Source organism: Mustela lutreola, chromosome 5 (genome assembly GCF_030435805.1).
Source record: "Mustela lutreola isolate mMusLut2 chromosome 5, mMusLut2.pri, whole genome shotgun sequence".
Taxonomy (NCBI): domain Eukaryota; kingdom Metazoa; phylum Chordata; class Mammalia; order Carnivora; family Mustelidae; genus Mustela; species Mustela lutreola.
Genome location: NC_081294.1, coordinates 111,320,086 through 111,333,675, shown reverse-complemented (window position 1 = coordinate 111,333,675; position 13,590 = coordinate 111,320,086). Strand labels below are relative to the sequence as shown.

Here is a 13,590-nt window from a genome sequence, read left to right as displayed (position 1 = left end):
TCTGATGGGCCTAAGAAAATTTTCAGTTTGTTCAGCTTTTCTGTTTCCATTGTAAGAATAGGAGTGACACCTTCTAAGCTGTTTATCTGGACCTGAAATTGGATTCTTTTATTTTTTTTTAAATAATCATTCTGTCTCTTTCTGTTCTCTTTTCTCTTTTGTTATCCTAGGCAATCCTGACTTATAAATATGCCACCAAAATCAATTACTATTCAGAACTAGTCACTGTCTATATCCTTTGTATCTTACTGACTTAAAAATTTTTGAATGAAAGAAATTTATCAGTCTTTGTCTAATTTGAAATTCTTAGCCTAAAATGTGTAATACTTTCTTTTTTTTTAAAGATTTATTTATTTATTTATTTGAGAGCAATAGTGAGAGAGAGTATGAGATGGGAGAAGGTCAGAGGGAGAAGTAGACTCCCCATGGAGCTGGGAGCCAATGCAGGACTCGATCCTGGAACTCCTGGATCATGACCTGAGCTGAAGGCAGTTGCTTAACCAACTGAGCCACTCAGGTGTCATCTGTAACACTTCTTGATCTATTTTCTTACACAACTAAATTTTACTTTAATAATGCAAAAATATATTAAAACTTTAAAAAATATAATTCAGCTTTTTGAAATGTGTATTTTCCCTAATTTATCCATAAAATTATATTTTGAATTCAAATTTATAATTTGAATAAAATTATATATATATATATTTCCCTAATTTATCCATAAAATTATATATTAAATTCTACACATTAAGAACATGAATGTAATTAGTCTTATATTTTGGTAGAAGTCCAAAAATCAGTAAAAATGACTATGAAATAATTTGTCAGAAAGCACATAGTTTGAATAATTCACAATTTGGACAATCATAATGAAATGCACAAAGAATAAATGTTTGTATTAAACAGGACCAAAGAATTCAAAAAGTACCATGAGGAAAATTTTTAATGAAACTAACATTATATATTGGTGACATCTAAATGAAATTATCATACAGTTTACACTTTAATGAAATTAAGTGTGACTCTAAATGACTATGTTAACTACATCCTCCTGATTGATACCAAAGTTTTGAAGATTCTCTTCCTTACTGATTGTTCCAGGTCAGCTCTTATCTGAATAGTAGTCTTTTCTTTTGCATTTTACCTGTCCTTTCTTTATATTTAGAATGTCCAGTTTTCTCTACCGCTTGAGAGTAAACATTGATACAGTGTGTCCTGGTAATAGATAAAAGCATTGAATGTATCAGAATTGACTTAAGTTAAACATGCTATAAAAATTGGTAACAGATGACATTTACTTTCCTAGTGGCTTTACTATCAAATCATATTTTCTTCAATTAGTCTAACATTGTAATAGGAACTGGAAATATTGATGGCCTTCTTGATCAAAGACAGTATTCAAAATGAAGGCATTTTGTGTGTATGTGTGTGTGTGTATGTGTGTACACAGAATATGAATGATACACTGTAAGACCAAGGTTTCTTGTTTTGAATGAGAAAATATATGAATAAAGATTTCATTGCCTGGAATACTTTTGTTTGCCCAACTTTCTGAAATCCTTTTATGCTGATTTTGGTTACATAGGAACACAGCTGTTCAGCAACTGACAAAACCAAAATCAAATAAACTAAAAAATTTTCACTTTAGTATCTCTAATCTGGCTGTCAGTTCATCAAAGATTAATTTCTTTTTCTGCATTCGGGGTTGTAAAATTTCTTATTCATACTCTTTTTTTAAAATTTTTTTTAAAGATTTTATTTATTTATTTGACAGAGATCACGAGTAGGCAGAGAGGCAGGCAGAGAGGGTTGGTGGGGGAAGCAGGCTCTCTGCTGAGCAGAGAGCCCGATGCGGGGCTTGATCCCAGGACCCTGGGATCACGACCTGAGCCAAAGGCAGAGGTCACCTACTTAGCCACCCAGGGGCCCCCATACTCTTTTTGTTATTGAAAGATCACCCATATTTTGGTGATTTTCTCATGTTTTGAAAAAAATTTAAATGTTATTGGCCTTTATCCAGAAAAATATATTTATTTAATATAAATATTAGGGAGCATAATTTATTGTGCCACTAGTTTTCCTGCTACATAGTGGTTAATCTTGCATATGTTTTCCATGGAAAAACAGTCTTTTGTTTTCAGTGTTTTCTAGAAACTAAAGGGGAACAAGAGATTTAAGCGGGGAACAAATAATCTCAAACCATCAAAACAATGAATGGACATTGTTCCACATATAAAGGAAATACTTTAAATGATACACTTTAGAATGTAAATATTTCTTTTAACAGAAAATACTTTAAAATCCCATTTGCCATATATAACCATGGTATTCCGATAAAAAGGGTTAAATAAGTATCATATTGCATATGGTCATTTTGTTATAGAATATAATGAATATCTCCTCTTTGATCAATAAAAACCACACTATGCTTAGAATTAAATTTCAGTATGCATTGATATAACATGTCTCAAAGAGACAAAGGATTGTTTTGATTTATTGAGCTTCCTACCCTAAGTAAGATAAAGGAATTGATTTAATATTTATTATTTCATTTTTTCTTTCACTTCATCTCAGGAGGAAAGTAACCACTTGGAGGAAAGTTCTCTCTCTTGATGCATTAGCAATGAGGAAGAAAGTGACTGTGAAGAATTGGAAGAGGGAGCAGTATCACAGCCTTATGTCTTGGCCACAGACCATACTGCTGTACAGGTGTGTTACATTTATCCTCTTTGAATGATAATACTGAAATGCTGTACAACTCCTGTTGTTCTCTCTGTAAGGCAAGAATATCCCATGCAGCTAAGCTCTGGTCCATCTGGAAACATTGCCTTTAAATCAGTTTTCAACCATGTCCATCCAAGGGGAAGGATGTTAGGATATGAAAGTGTGCTAACTTGGCATTGGAATGGGAGCCTGGGAGGACCAGGGGCAGTTCTCACTGCAAAATTCCCAGACAAATTGGCCTCTTTAGTTCATTTGATTGCCTATATAAAATATACTTAATAGGCTGAAAACATATGAGGTTTAAGAAAAAATAAAATCAGTTATCTATAAAATTACTTGACTCCGTTCAGAAGCTTTACTGCAAGAATGATATTCTAATGGTTCCTCTGTCTTTATCATGGTGCCCCCACTTCATTTGTTTACTAAAGAGGCAGGCTGATCTTCCTGATGTTCTTTATAAGCTCTGGGACCAAGTTACCTTTGTCCTCATCTCTAGCTAGTATTCCATTGGACTGTAATGAGAATTAAATGAATTAGAACAGGCATATAGGACAGCTATTAGTAAATATTCAAAATGCACAGTTGTTGTTATTCTCTTTTAATATAATGGGATTGGTTAGAAAAACTTGGGGTTGAAAATTTCAGAAAATGTGCTAAGTATTATATGCAAAACCTACTTTCAACAATAAGAAACATTTTATAAAAGTGTAAATGGTTAAAGATTGGAATTAATTCTAAATGTGTGAGATAGAATAAAAGATGTTATAAAAGGGTTGTGCTGTATATCTTCCCATTAACTGAATCATGATAAGACTTTGATCAGTGTCTCTAAAAGAGACTGGTATTTTTTGTTGAAAAGGGTTTTTGGTATTGCTTACATTAATGCAAATTTGTTTTGGGGCTATCTGTAATGGTCGCTCATCCCCATCCTGCCTTATCATCCTCATCAGCCTTACCATTTTTCTACTCTCTTTGACCTTATCATCCTCATCAGCCTTATCATTTTTCTAGTCTCTTTGACCATTTCTTTTTAAAATCCTTTCTACATTAGTCAAATTCAGAACCTCCCTGTAACCTGATGTTCTTATTCCATTTTCTATTTTACCTGTTAAAATGTTAATATTATTTCTGATCTTTGCCTTTTCCATTCTGAGTTCCTGGACTTGACTAGATCCATGCCACCTGTCTGCTATTTCTCTATCTTAGTTTCCTAAAAACTAACTAAGGGTAACACATGTTAATTGGGAAGCCTATTGTTATTGTTGTGCTGGTGGCTATTATTGTGAATGGTATACGCCAGACACTGGACCACTCATTGCATATGTATCTCATTTAATCCCTAAAATAATTTTATGAAATATGTGTTATTTTTTTCTCAGTATCACAGCAAAGAAGCTGAGCCACATAGAGATTAAAAACTTTGACCAGGGAGTGCCTGGGTGGCTCAGTGGGTTAAGCCTTTGCCTTCAGCTCAGGTCATGATTTCAGGGTCTTGGGATCAAGAGCCCCACATTGGGCTCTTTGCTCGGTAGGGAGCCTGTTTCCCCCTCACTCTCTGCCTGCCTCTCTGCTTACTTGTGGTCTTCCTCTCTGTCAAAAAAAGAAAAAAAAAGAAAGAAAGAAAGAAAGAAAGAAAGAAAGAAAGAAATTTGACCAGGGTAATTTAGCTTTACTATCATAATTGGCAATGAATTTCATTAAGTCTATTTAGGAAACCTGTGGGGGAATGCTGTCTTATCATTGCAGATGTGGGGAAGTTTATTCAACAAATGTTTATTACACATTTTTGTCCCAATTATTGTTAGATTTTTAGATTTCATAAAAACTAGTTGTATTAATTAAACTGTATTCTAGCTCATTTTTGGCTAACCTGTCAGAAATTAAATACTTTCTCAAATGGATGAGAATTAGCTAACAGGCTGTTGGCAGGATCTGAAAGAGAAGAATAACAATTGGATTCAAAGAGAAAATAGTTGCATATAGTTTACAGTAAAGAAAAAAAGAATTTGTACTCTTTGCTGACATACACAATCATGTGATAAAGAGAATAAAAGGAATGTCTGTCTATTTGAAATTTGGGCTTTGATACAAAGTTATCAGTGAAAACATTCTGTAAAAGTAAGTTTTTTAGAAGTTCAACTCAGTCATCCAAATGAAATTAACTTGCAGAGAAAATGAAAATTGAAAAATATTTCTATCTCCTGGATTTTCTTTTAAAGGGAGGAGATATTCCCAAATAATAGAGTATTATCAATCACACACATAAAGATATTGGCAATAGTAAATTAATTGTGCATAAAACTCCTGAAATCTTTCAGTGGAAGCAAAGATACATGCTGGGAGCATTAAGATTGCCAATAATTTGCATAGCTTCTTGAAAAGAATTTAATTAGAATATAATTTTGCTGCTAAATGGGAAGCTGTTATATCAAGAAATATTAATCAAAATGGTAGCAATATATCTTCAGAGAGACTTTTTGAATTAACTACTGAATTGAAAACTCTTGGAAAATATATGATACATATAATATTTTCGAGAATAACTCTTGTGATGTATCTAGAAAGCAAACAAATATTAATGAAATAATACTGTTTTATGGTTCCGTATGTTTGTTAGAAAAGTGGAACAGAAATAGGCACAAATAAATTCTGCCGTCAGTGAGACAAGCCAATATAAAGAATGTTGTAGCTGAAATGTCAGATTATAGGGCTGTGGAAATCAGCATTCCTTCTAGCCATGCGGAGAAAAGTTAAGATTTGACAATGCACAAGTTTATAGTAAGCCCTGAGGTGAGCTTTAACTTCACATTGAACTCTAGAAAGAGGTTCAACTGTGTAATTATTAGATGTTTAGAAATGTCGCCAGTGGCTTTAAGGGCCAAATTATGCTGTAAGGTAGTTTCTTATCTGCTTCTAAGTTATTGAAATGCTCTTCTACATTAGCTCCACATGTTTTTAACATTTTGCCCATTGTGATATTTGGGGAAATAAAACAGAAAAGAGAAAAACTATCGGCACATGCGTGCATACATGTGTGTGACTCTGTGTGTGCACACATACCTGTGTGTGACTCATTTGACTGTTTTACTTTTCCATAGACAAAGTCTTACACATAGGCACAACTTATAGTTAATTATGGTATGTTTTAGATGCCCAAACATCTCACTTATTTTATTTTGATTTATTTTATTTCACATTTCACATATTTATTTTATTTCACATTTGTTTAAGACACCCAAAATAAAACATACAGTATTGTGCACCCGAAGGATTTCTAAGGTGCCTGAAATTTCAGCATTTATTGTTATTTTCTAGATTGTAAGAGGTATGAAATATCATTTGTACCTCTGTAATTTATTCCTACAAAGCACAGAGTGTTGACTGTCTTAAACAGGCAGTATAAATGTGTTGAATGACTAGAGTCATAGATCATATTCTCTAAATCCAGCACTTTGTGTCATTATCAAAACTATGTATGTATTCCATAATTCATGAGTCATTGATAAACAAGTGGAAGTGTTAATCACCAATGCAATGAAACAGACTGCTCTGTCACCAAGAGATCAAGTTGGAAAGATGAAGGACAAGGACAAGTGTTCTTACTTTGCTTTAGTGAAGAGAGGAGGAAAGACCCAGAGCTGGGTGTTATAGGACCAGGTACAGAGCCCTAAGCAGAGTAAAGTGGGAAATTGAAGAGGCCTTGAAAACAGGTTTTTTGTTTTTGTTTTTGTTTTTGTTTTTTTGAAAGATTTTATTTATTTATTTGACAGAGAGAGATCACAAGTAGGCAGAGAGGCAGGCAGAGAGAGGAGGAAGCAGGCTTCCCGCTGAGCAGAGAGCCCGATGCGGGGCCCGATCCCAGGACCCTGGGACCACGACCTGACCTGAAGACAGTGGCTTTAACTCACTGAGCCACCCAGGCGCCCCGAATACAGGTTTTTGTTTGTTTGTTTATTTGTTTTCTTTCTTCTTTTCTTTATTTTTTAATTTTAGGTATTGTCAGCTCGGTGCCTCTGTCCCTCATACAAGTGTGAAAATAGATGCTTTAGGAGATGCCATGACCCAGGTCTTTCCCTGTGAGGTAGTTAACACTGCTTAGAGACTGACCAGGACATGAATGAACCCACCTGACAAAATTCCAGCTACTTGAGATTACGGATTATTTTTGACTGCTAGATTACTGTGTTCCTTAAAAGCTTGTAAACATGAGGGGACATTTTCCCTAAGAAGGAGTCTATTCCAAAAGTGGTTGTATTTCCACTTATCTCATTGTTTGTTTTCTCCTTGAAATGCATGGTTGTAGATAGTATCAATACCGCTCCTCTAAACTGACACATTTGCGCAGGCTTTTAAAATGTGCTGAATTTATACCTTTTATTAGTGGAAGACAATGTGTAATCATCCAGCTTCATTCCACAACACATTTTGAAAGCTTTTGGAATGATTGAAACATAATCAAATTAGAGATTGCATCAATACAAATCAGCTACGTATGTTTTCTCATTCGTTTAAAGCAAGCTGGCAGACCTAGCGGGTAACCTGACTCCAGTTTACAATGAGCTTCATTATACATGCTAAAGAAAATCTCTATACCAGTTGGGAACTCTGTTGCAGTGATTTGGCATGCTTGACTAAACTCGCAAGGGGGAAATATGTACAAAGATTTAAAGATTAGATTCAAATGAATTGTGTCAATCGAATTGAATCATCAGACCAAAATTAAGACACAGTGCAGTACTTCCATGTAAATTATCCGTACCACTGACACAACATAAGGTATTATATTGTTATTATAGACCAGTTTCTTCCCAATACTGGTTTAGGTTTAATTTCTCATTTCTCCTAAGGGATATCAGTGTTCTGCCTAACTTAATGGTTCCCCTTCTACTATCAATAACTTATTAAGCAGCTTTTCTTGAACCTCTTTTGCAAATAGGCTGCATTAAATGCTTTAATTAAAAATTAATTTTTAATTTTAATATTTCACCTATAATCTAAATTCACATTCATTTTTTCTGTTATCCTATCTTATAGATTTGAATTTATATGATTTAATCATCCATATTATATAAATTCCTAAATACATTTAAAAGCCTAATATTAATGCAAAGCTTTGCATTTAGTTTTATTTTGACACATGCTGATGTTTTGTGTTGTTTTATTTGCTGTTTGAATCTGTATTCAGATATGAGGATAACTCTTGATAACTTTCCAGGTTATTAGGCATTTCATAAAATAATTGTAAGAACTGAGTATTTTTTAAAAGATACTTAAACATTCTTAGAGGAGTCAGTGCTTTCTTTAATACTTGATTTCCTATAAAATAATTAGTTTTGCCCATGTGCAGAATTGCCTAGGAGTAGATAACATGATGCATACTTAGTTTTAAATGGAAGTTGTTGACATTTGTAACAAAAAATATAAAATGAAGTAAGTCTATCTTGAATTATTCTGAATTACCAATAACCCGTGCCAGTTAGGTAATGGCTTCCTATTAAGGTTAATGGAAATTGAATGTAAATCTCCATGAATAAAATTAAGGCTATACTGATATCTCAATTACTCAGGGCATAGGGGTCTGTGATATTCACCCTTTAAATAAGTAAAACTGCTTACTAGAAGCCCTAGGCTAATAACAAAACCAATTTTGCAGTACTGCTTAATGGTAAGGTCAGGAAAAAAATAAATAAATAAAAGAAAGAAAGAAAAGAAAAAGGCCTGAATTCAGGAAAACATTTTAGTTGTTAGACTTTAAAGCTTCTGGAAGCAGTGTTATATCCTATAGTCCCCGAAAACTTACATTTTAACAAAGTGTGTTTGGTGAAAACATCCCATAGAGCAAAAAATTGGAAGTCTTTATTTTAGAAAAGAATTTCTTTGGTTCAAAGTAACTTCTTGACAACAGGGAAGTATGAATTGTGATTTCCACTTCCCCTTTCCTTACTTCTCTCTTCTTTTCCGATTTTTACCCCAACCTCTGGATTTTCTTGGATCCTCCAGCCTATATATATAAGCCCCCATCCTTCTCCTACTTTTTTACCAACTCTCTCTTTTCTTCTTCTTTCCCTTTTCCCAGTACCACATGAAGAATACAACTATTTTATTGCAAAATATATATTACTACTACCCTACATCAATTTCAACTGTCTCTTATCCAAGCTTATAGAACTAGACTTTCTGCTTTAGTTTTTACTCACTCTAAATGATGTTTCACATTCCAACTAGACTTTTCTTTCTAAAATTAATATTTGGTCATATCACTCTCCTTACAAAACTTCAGATCTTTTATAACCCAAACTCCTTTACACTGCATTCAATATCTTCCACTCTGGCAGCAAACTGCCCCTCCAGATTTCAGTTGCAGTTTCTTCCTTATATTCAAAATGTGTCAAAACTTCATGGTTTTCTTGAGAAAGAATCTGGAAAAAAAAAAGAATCATATTTGTGCACCTCTATTCCTTGATTTGTTTCCTCTGCTTATGTTGTCACTTTGCTTCACAGCATTAATTGCACTTATTGCAAGGTCTTCACATGTCTGTCTCTTCTGGTAGATGGTATATGAGCTTATTATTTTTATTTGTTTGTTTGGTCTTTATGGACCTACCACAAAATACGTCACTCAAATTGTGCATTTCTGGTTAGTGAAGTAACTCTAATGAATTCTTTCTAGAGAATTTCTTAGACTGGTTAGAAGATATACAGCCTGGGTTAGAATGAGAAAGGTAAAATTGGTGTTTAACTATGTACTGAGACATTTTCTTTTTATAATATATGGTTGGTTTCTTTTTCCTGTAAAACATAATTACTAGGGATGGATCAATTCTCTGTACTCCTCTATGCACCCTGGCTAAATACTCATACTTATCTCTGTAAGTCAGGTGAAGTAATTGAGTCTTAGTCATTAGATCTATCCTCTACAACACACCCACTAACACTCTACTGGCTCTTAGGAAAAAAGCAAACTTAAAGTATTTAATGCAGCCTATTTGCAGAAGAGGTCCAAGAAAAGCTGCCCTTGCTGTCACGGTCGAGAGAGGAGGAGGAGCAGCTGCCGCTGGTGCTAAGGTCCAAGGAGGGACACACTGGAGTGGGGCTGCTGGGACTGAGTGAGGTACAGATTGTCACCCACAGATGCTTCAACTGCTTGGGGCCCACATGGACCCTCTGCTTGAGTGTGTAACGAACCAAGGAGGCTCAAACCCAGTAGCTATTCCACATGCAGTAGAATATATTCAAAGAGAAGACAGGTAGATGTCTCAGCATAACAGATTTGTCCTGGACTATAAAGACAGTGAATCCGATGTACTGTTTGTGGGGGAACTCCATGGTACAGTTGATGCACCAATATGAAGTATGGCAAGAGCTTTTATCCCCACTTCATATAAGAAATTTTAGAATTGGAGGAGATGCAACAAGACTAGTTTCATGCAGACTGAAGGATGGAGAACTGGGGAATATTAAACCCAAGGTCATTATTGTCTGGGAAGGAACAAACAAGCATGAAAACATGGCAGAAGTAGCAGATGGAATTGAAGCTATCATACAACTTATCAACTCAAAGTAGCTGCAGCCAGACTCTTTATACTGGCTTTGTTTCCTTGAGGTGAGAAACCCAACCATCAGAGGTGAAAGAATGTCAAGGTGAACCAGCTCCTTACATTTTCTCTGCTGAAACTTGCCCGTGTTCAGCACTGGACGCTGATAGGGTTTTGGGCACTGAGAGTGTGCCTTCTCCACCTACCACACATTTGATTTTCTGCATCTCACAGGGGGGCAGTTAGACAATGTTCTGCAAACTCCTGTGTGAACTCATTATGCAGTTGTTGGAGGAAACACCTGCCAAGAAACAAAACACCATTGCCTGACTGGCTCCCCTCAGTGTTTAAGAGCACCCAAGTATCCTCAGATTGGTTATATCACTGATACTACAGAATCCCTCTCTTAAGGCACTTTGCATCATATAGAATGTTCCTGTATGGTCATATCTAGTGTTTGAAGAGCAGGAGGCATTTAAACTGGTCTTGCACATAGAAGGTTTGCTTGACACAGGAGAAAAATTAGTCAAGAAAGACTGTGGTTTAAATTCGTTTGAAACCAAAAGGGGACTTTTTGGTCATGTGTGTGACACATTCATTGAATTATCATTGTTTTCCCTAAGACAATATCAATCCTAGGTACTGAACCAAATGAAGACTTTTTTCTTGGCCATTGTTTCTGTGGTTTATGTCATACATAGAAATGATCAGGATCACACTTACTTGGCTTTAAAATAGATGGTTTTTCTAGTTATTAAAGTTCATAATTTAGCCTTTTATTTTTATTTTCCTTTATTTGTATGTATTCACATTGTTTTCTTAACACACATCATTAGATTGAACATGCTTGTCATTCAAAAAAGGGGGATGTTATAGTTACAAATGAATTTGTTCAACTATCTTAATCTTTCCCCTGTTTAGTAGTGGAAGACAGGTTTTGCCCCATTTGGGGGACTCTGTGGAACATACTGTATTTTTGCTGCTGAATACCATATCTATAATAAACCCATGCATACTGCTTTTCCTCCGTTTCCCCTCATCTCTTAGCTCTGTTTTTTTGTTTGTTTGTTTTGTTTTGGTCCTTGTTGACATTACATGCTTCTAACACATTTTTGACTGAGGAGCTCTGTTGTTGGAAGTATAAGTCCCCAGCCAATTACTCTCATGAAGATATTACTGATGTGTGATTCATTCTCGTGTGGTCTTCTATGCACAGAGTCTGTGTAGTGCTATCCATATTCAGAGTTCTGGTTTGTTTTGTTTTGTTTTCCCTTAAAACATGTTACAGTTTCCATTTAAAAAAAAATCAGAATTCTATTTCTCATTCTGTAAGCCCTGACATTTCTCAAGTTTTATGGAATATTAAGGTGTATGTTTTATTTTTGATTGGCTTAATGTTTAAATTATATCAGTTCAAAAACATTTGGCCTTTTTTCATGGGGAAACAAATGGAGCTGCCCTTCAGAATAGACATTCTGCCTTAATTCCACCATTTTAGTGAAAAAGAACCAGGTTTGTTTAACTTTCAGGGTTTCTCCTAAATGTATTTTTATCTGAGAATTTCTTTCAAGAGAGCTCTTTGTAATCTTAATAGTTTGCTTGAACTACAAGAACTGCTATTAAAAAAATAATGGGACAATATGTGGTTTATTGTTGAGTTAACCTGTGGAATATGCACAAACTGGATCTTCCAACAAGTATATTAAATGGGACCAGGTGGGTATGAAAGTAACCTTTTAAAATATTCTCTACACTATCTCCACTCAGTGTTCAAGTTCAGTAACTAAGCATGTGTTTTATGTTCAGCTTGCAAGGCAAATGGCAGTGCTTTTGTGTGTTGGAGGGAGTTGCTAAATGTGCAAAAGCCACTTCTGTTTGAGAGAGAGATAGTACCTGGGCTGGTGTATTTCTTGTGAAACTTCTTTCTAGGAATTTTTTTTTTTTTTGCCTTGATTGTTTTTTGTTTGTTTTCTGTTTGTTTTCTTTTTAATACATTTCTAAATGTATCATGTCTTCATTAACAACAAAAAAGACTTGGCATGTTTACTAAATGTGTTTATTACATTAAAATTGCCTTTCCAAAAAAAAAAAGAGAGAGAGAGAGAGAGCGAGAGAGAGAGCAGGAGTGCTCTAAAGATAGTGAATTATTTTCAAAGACACAGAGTTGCTAATGAAGGACATACCATGCCCTCTCAGTGTGCTTTGTGAATAAACTGAACACCTTATGGCCCCCTTTTTAACAAAAAACCTAAGTAATTGAAGTAGTAGTTTTAAAAACCAAATCATACTCTAAACAGGTGCCAGTATTACTATTTCTAAGGCCAAACCCATATATATTTTAAAAATAATTTCCAGAGATTCCATGCAAATGAGTCAGAGATGTAAAGGTAATAAAGAAATTTGTGCAGTATAAAAATTTTTTTCCATTTGTTAAGTTTCTGGGGCTAATTTGCTGATAACAAATCAAAACTGAAAAGAAGGAAGGGGGTAGGGGAAGAGGTAGGGAGAAGACTGGAAAAGGCATCAAACATCTTGCCCAAAGTCATTCTGAAACAATACTTAATAAATTGAATATACATGAACTTTTACTTCCTTCCTACAACTACTGTTCACATTTTGTAGAATATAAACATTTTTACATTTATGAAATTTTTTCTAATACATAGGTTATTCTAAATCATATAATTTGAAATATCTTAATGATAACCTATAGCTTTTAGAACTAGTGATTTAGGGATGCCCTGGTGGTTCTGTCAATTACTGAGCTGCCTTTGGGTCAGATCATGATCCCAGGGTGCTGGGATCTGGCTCCTTGCTCATTGTGGAGCCTGCTTCTCCCTCTGCCAGCTGTTCCCCCTGCTTGTTCACTTTCTCTTTGTCAAATAAATAAATAAAATCTTTTTTTTTAAGATAATGAATTAAGCTAGATTATGTAACTAGTTCATCTAAAATAAATACATCTTTTTTTCTTTAAAGATTTTTAAAGAGAGAGAAAGTAGGCATGGGGGGAACGGGTGGAGGAAGAGGGAGAGAATCTCAAGCAGGCTCTGAGCTAAGCCTAGAGCCCAATGCAGTGCTTAATCCCATGACCCTGAGATATGACCTGAGCCAAAATCAAGAATTGGATGCTTAACCAACTGAGCCATCCAGGCGCCCCATAAATATATCTTTTATATGTAATCATTGGCAACTCAAAATGATGAAAGAAAACTAAATGCTATAAAATTTTGAATGTATTTCTTCTGCATATATATATATTTGTATTTGTTTTAGTTGTAATGGAAAAAAATCACTATATATCTTAAAAAGTTGGAAGAAAATAATTTTCAGA

At 34.7% G+C, this 13,590-nt stretch overlaps 1 pseudogene; it reads left to right on the top strand.

Moving 5' to 3' along the window:
• Positions 1–9,861: 9,861 nt before the first annotated feature.
• Positions 9,862–10,906, top strand: LOC131831404 (platelet-activating factor acetylhydrolase IB subunit alpha2-like; annotated as a pseudogene).
• Positions 10,907–13,590: the final 2,684 nt, after the last annotated feature.